We start from the raw sequence: 6,536 nt of genomic DNA, 5'->3' as shown, positions 1-6,536 counted from the left end.
TGGAAAACAAAGTGCTTAGGGCCACGGCCAAGACTCATAAAGTAAATGTGTTCAAGAATCAACATACTAAACTAGGAGAATCAATAATACTATCTAAATTCTAAGTTCCTATGAATGCCAATCATTTTGGATTTCAAAGGATAAAGTGAGACGCCAAAACTATTCAGAGGCAAAAAGCTACTAGTCTCACTCATCTGATTAGAATCTGAGCTTCACTTGAAACTCTGAGATATTATTGCTTCTTAATTCCTTTTTTATCCTATTTTATTTATCTAGTTGTTTGAGGACAAGCAACAGTTTAAGTTTGGTGTTGTGATGAGCGGATATTTTATACGCTTTTTGGGGGTAATTTCATGTAAATTTTAGTATGTTTTAGTTAGTTTTTAGTATAATTTTATTAGTTTTTAGGAAAAATTCATATTTTTAGACTTTACTATGAGTTTGTGTGTTTTTCTATAATTTCAGGTATTTTCTGGCTGAAATTGAGGAAGCTGAGCAAAAATCTGATTTAGGCTGAAAAAGGACTGCTGATGCTGTTGGATTCTGACCTCCCTGCACTTGGAATGGATTTTTTGGAGCTACAGGAATTCATTTGGCGCGCTCTTAATTGGGTTGAAAAGTAGACATCCAGGGCTTTCCAGCAATATATAATAGTCCATACTTTGCGCGAAGATAGATGACATAAAATGGCGTTCAACGCCAGTTCCATGTTGCAGTTTGGCGTTCAGCGCCAGAAACAGGTTGCAAGTTGGAGTTCAACGCCAGAAACAGGTTACAACCTGGCGTTCAACTCCAGAAACAGCCAGGCATATGAGAAGCTTAAGTCTCAGCCCCAACACACACTAAGTGGGCCCAGAAGTGGATTTCTTCACTATCCAACCTAGTTTACTCATTTTCTGTAAACCTAGGTTACTAGTTTAGTATTTAAACAACTTTTAGAGATTTATTTTTGTATCTCATGACATTTTTAGATCTGAATTTTGTACTCCTTGACGGCATGAGTCTCTAAACTTTATTGTTGGGGGTGAGGAGCTCTGCAGCACCTCGATAAATTAATGCAATTATTTCTACTTTCTATTCAAACACGCTTGTTCCTATCTAAGATGTTCATTCGCGCTTCACTATGAAGAAGGTGATGTTCCGTGACACTCATCACCTTCCTCAATCCACGAACGTGTGCCTGACAACCACCTCCGTTCTACATTAGATTGAATGAGTATCTCTTATATTTCTTAATCAGAATCTTCGTGGTATAAGCAAGAATTCATTAGCAGCATTCTTGAGAATCCGGATGGTCTAAACCTTGTCTGTGGTATTCTGAGTAGGATTCAAGGATTGGATGACTGTGATGAGCTTCAAACTTGCGGTTGTTGGGCGTGATGACAAACGCAAAAGAATCGATGGATTCTATTCCGACATGATCGAGAACCGACAGATGATTAGCCGTGCTATGACAGAGCATTTGGACCATTTTCACTGAGAGGATGGGAAGTAGACATTGACAACGGCGATGCCCTACATACAGCTTGCCATGGAAGGAGCCTTGCATTTATGAAAGTGAGAAAGCATTATGTTGCAGGAATTCAGAGGACAAAGCATCTCCAAAACTCCAACATATTCTCCATTACTGCATAATAAGTATTTATTTCATGCTCTTTTACTTTTTACAATTGAAACTAAAAATTATGATTGATATTATATCCTGACTAAGAATAATAAGATAACCATAGCTTGCTTCAAGCTAACAATCTCCGTGGGATTCGACCCTTACTCACGTAAGGTAGTACTTGGACGACCTAGTGAACTTGCTGGTTAGTTGTGCGAAGCTATGAGAAATAGTCCATTAATATTGGCATACACAATTTCGTGCACCACCTAACAATCGAACTACTACCGACATTGGAAAAGGCAATCATCCTGGCTTTACACCCTGTAGGTCCTTTTGGATAGGTCTTCCTCGTTTCATCAACTTTTGATTCGGCTCTGTCCTCCCAGATGCAGACAAGTATAACATAGTATACAACCCCATCGACATTCTTTTTCTAACTCATATTCCTCCAGTCAAAGCCAACTCTTCTAGCGTAGGTATTATAGAATTCGATTACTACATCCAGAGACTCGAATTCCATGCCAATAATGGGAACATCATCACTAATATCTGATTCCACGACGGTACCTCAATTAATAACACACTTTCAAAAGTTCCGTAGAAAAAAATAAAAAAGGAGTGGACAAAGTTAACATCTAACAACAAATGCCTAAACCAACAACACAAACAGAATCAAACGAAACGCATGGAATCCAATAAATACACTTAAATGCAACCAAAAGAATTTAAGTCAAAAACCAAATGACTACTTTGAAAAATAACCATGTTCTAGTCCAGGTAATAACCGAAAAACTTTGCCCCCAAACTAACCAATGATTAATAATTGACAAAAAATTTCAAAGCCACTATATTGGTTACAACTACCCTAAGCAATTTCCACGGGCCACTTCTTAATTGGTTTAATTTAATACTGAAACTAAAAAAATAAGTCTGATCTCTCAGCACGAGCTATGACAGCAATCTGATCTCTGACACGGGCCATGTCACAGTCCTCTCCCATCTGATCTCTCGCATGGGGCATATGGCAGCCATCTGATCTCTCGCACGGGATGTGTCAAAGTGAGCCACTTTCTCACACGAATTGTGTGACGACCATTTGACCTCTCGTTCAAGTCGTATCAAAGAGAATCGCTTTCTCACACAGCCTTGTGAAAGCCCACGGAAACCCCCGGGTGTCCAGTCTAATAGAATTAACATCAAACATGAATTACAAATTAAAGTGATGAAGCCTTAAATCAAATACGAATTAAATGGAAAGCCAAAAAATCGGCTGGGTAAAACTACCCTGTATTTTTCCCACCAAACTCCGTTAATAATCGAACTAAAATTCCGAAATCGTCAAAATTACAGGTATTGATATAATCATCCAATCAAATCTCAAATCTTAAAATTAAGTTCAGCCAGGTAAAACATCAAGTGGCATAAAATAGCGGAGGGTTGAAGACTACATACCTCAAACGCAGTAACGTAATCGCCAGAAGAGTCAACTATCACACCTCGATTTCGTTGTGCGCTGCAATTTTGTTGTGGTGCGGCGATTTCATTGTGGCGTTGAGGAAGATAAACAGTGCACATAATTTGGATTTTCGTAGAGAAAAAAAAGAGAATATATTTTTTGGGGACAAATCAAACGAACGAAATTTAAGTTTTGGGAAAAAATAAATTTTGAAAAAAAGGAGTGGAGAGAGAGATGAAAGAAATCAGATGTGAGCCGCGCATGAGAATGAAAAAAATACAGAAAAGATAACTCGATAAAATCACAATCACAATTAACTACGTATTTCGTTGAAAAATAACACGGCTCATAAGAATATATTGCATATAAAAAGTGTTTCGTGAAAATATTCAAGAAAAGAATCAATTTAATGAAAATTTATTTTCTAATTACTTCTATGAACTATATGAACCAGATAAAACATGTTATATATGACACTCACAAGAAAAGTAAAAGTAACAAAAAGTTAGGAAACCACCTTAACTCTATGATTTATATAAAAAAATATTTTAATTAATCATTATAAAATTCAATTAAAACATACTTCAATTGAAAAAGAAATTATTGTGACTTAGTTTAAGCATTAATTTCTCAAAATAAGAATTTCGTTACATCATCAGTTGTATTCACTTTTATTCATATTTTTGAGATAGGAGACATACAGTAATAAAAGTTACAAGCTTATTTAACGCAGAGGGAGTATATTTTTAAACTCATGTATTTGTTTGAATTGAGTGTTTAATTTATTTGTGGGTAATACATATATTAATTATAATCACAAATGATGCTATTTTAAATTAAATGACTTATATAATGATGATTTCATTTATTGTTATAAATGCTAATTGAATAAGTCATTATTACTTTTGATTTGGAATTAAATGAGAATAAAACCGGATATTATCTTTTGTTCTTTAGATAATTATCTTTTTGGATTTTAGATATATTATCTTTTGGGTTTTAGATACTATTATATTTGGGCTTTAGGGTTTAATAGGTGCCATGCTCAAATATAAATAAACCTTCAGGGTTTCGGTCCCCAATATACCAAAGCCGCCTTTGTTGCTTTTTCCCCATCAAAAGAGTTACAGTTCAGCTGCCTAGGAATACAGAAGGCTTTGGTTGAGGAAGATCGAAAGAATCACAAGATCCAAATTCTTCCATCAATTTCTGACTCCTATGAATTCAGGTACGCTTCCGCATTATAATATTTTGGTTATTCAATATGAATGATCTGAATTATTGAAAATTGATTTATTCTAACAAGTGGTATCAGAACTATCCATAATTTAATCATCGAAAATATTTAGTTTTTATTTTTAATTACTGAATTAATACAATTGGTTATACATAGACGCATGTATATATTTTATATGAGACGGTCTGCTTTTTATTCAGTTTGGCAGATTTTTTTATATATAATAAGCATTAAGTTGATTTATTTTAAAATATTGATAAAGTATTGTTAAACGTTGATTTTTTCGGATCTAATTCTATGTGTTATTAATTTAGTATAAAATTAATGGATTATTCTTTTGAGATATAAGGATTATTATACTTACTAATTTTATAAAGATGGATTTTAATCTTACCGGATTAAGAATTTTTTGACACATGAATTATAATTATATTTTTTTTCTTTAAGATCTCAAAAGATATCATTAAGATTTAATTCTTTTTGAGATTTAAGTATTTTTTTTTGTTGTTACATAAAGAAATTGGTAACAATTTGAATTATTATACCCATTTATTATAAAGATTTAGTTTTAGAATAAATTGATTGAACATTATGCTACCAAAGTAGCCTCTTTTGTGAAAATTGATTTATTCAAAACATTAGGAATATGGTTTTATATAATTCATGCGAATATTGGTCAGCCCAAAGGAATGTCTATATTTGGCTGAATTAAATACACATATTGATGGTAAATAAATATTTGGGTAACTAATTAAGAATAAAGTAATGTTTATTATTTATGCGAACAATAATCGGCCCAAAGGAAGTTTATTGTTTGGCCAAATAATAAGCATTGCACACTTTTGTTTTTTTTTTTTAATTATGCGGTCAATAATCAGCCCAAAGGAAGGTTATTGTTTGGCCAATTAATAGAAAATATATGCGGTAATAAATAGGTTGCAAAGTTTAAGTTTCCATGTGCGCATTAAGTCGGTCCAAATAAAGGCTTAATGTGTGACATGAATTTTGACAATATTTGATTACTGCGATGAGAGTATCACTTACAGTTAATTTTTCTATCCAAAGATTGAAAATTAATGTTGTTCTAGATATCTTAATATGAATTTTTCCCATTATTTAACTAATGTTTACTACATGTTCTTTTTGTTCTAATCCAGAAACTATGGCTTTAGCTACCAATGTTTCTGCACAAATTAGCAGTATTCCTATGCTGAATGGTTCAAACTTTAAAGTTTGGAAGGATACCGTGGAGATTGTCCTCGGTTGTATGGATCTAGATATAGCTCTTCGAAAGGAGAAACCCACTTCCACTCTGGAAAACCTCAATGAGGTTAAAATAGAGAAGTGGGAGAAATCCAATCGAATGAGCATTATGATTATAAAACGCTCAATTTCTGAGGCGTTTCGGGGCTCAATTACTGAGGATAAAGATGCCAAACAGTTCCTAAAAGATATTGAAAAATTCTTTACTAAGAATGAAAAGGCGGAGGCAAGTAGTCTTTTGAGCAAACTTGTCTCCATGAGGTATAAAGGTAACGGGAACATAAGGGAGTACATTATGGAAATGTCTCATCTTGCTTCAAAAAAATTGAAAGCACATTAAGTTAGAGTTGTCTGAAGATTTACTCGTGCATTTAATTTTGCACTAAAGTTAGAGTTGTCTAAAGATTTACTCGTGCATTTCATTTTGATTTCCCTTCCTGCATACTTTGGGCAATTTGAAGTGAGTTATAACACTCTGAAGGACACTTGGTCCTTAAATGAGCTTATATCTCACTGTGTGCAAGAAGAAGAGAGGCTACAGCAAGATAAGACTGAAAGTGCTCACATGGCTTCATCTTCTCATTATAAAAGAAAGCGTGATACTACTGCGGATGTGCCTTCTCAGCAGAAAAAGGCTAAAAAACAGGATCAAGTTTCAACCTGTTTCTTCTGTAAGAAGGTGGGACACATGAAGAAGGATTGTACCAAATATGCCACTTGGCGTGTAAAGAAGGGTATAATTCTTACTTTCATTTATTTTGAGACTAGTTCAAGTTATGCACCTGTTGATACTTGGTGGATAGATTCTGCTGCTACTACTCATGTAAGTGTTACTATGCAGGGTTGCCTATGGAGCCGACCGCCAAGTGATGCTGAAAGATACATCTATGTGGCAGACGGCAATATAGTTGCAGTCGAAGCTATAGGAACCTTTAGATTATGTTCCACGAGTGGATTTTACTTGGATTTAT

The sequence above is a fragment of the Arachis duranensis genome, chromosome 5, assembly GCF_000817695.3.
Source record: "Arachis duranensis cultivar V14167 chromosome 5, aradu.V14167.gnm2.J7QH, whole genome shotgun sequence".
NCBI classification, from domain to species: Eukaryota; Viridiplantae; Streptophyta; class Magnoliopsida; order Fabales; family Fabaceae; genus Arachis; species Arachis duranensis.
Note: the sequence above shows the minus strand (reverse complement) of the source record.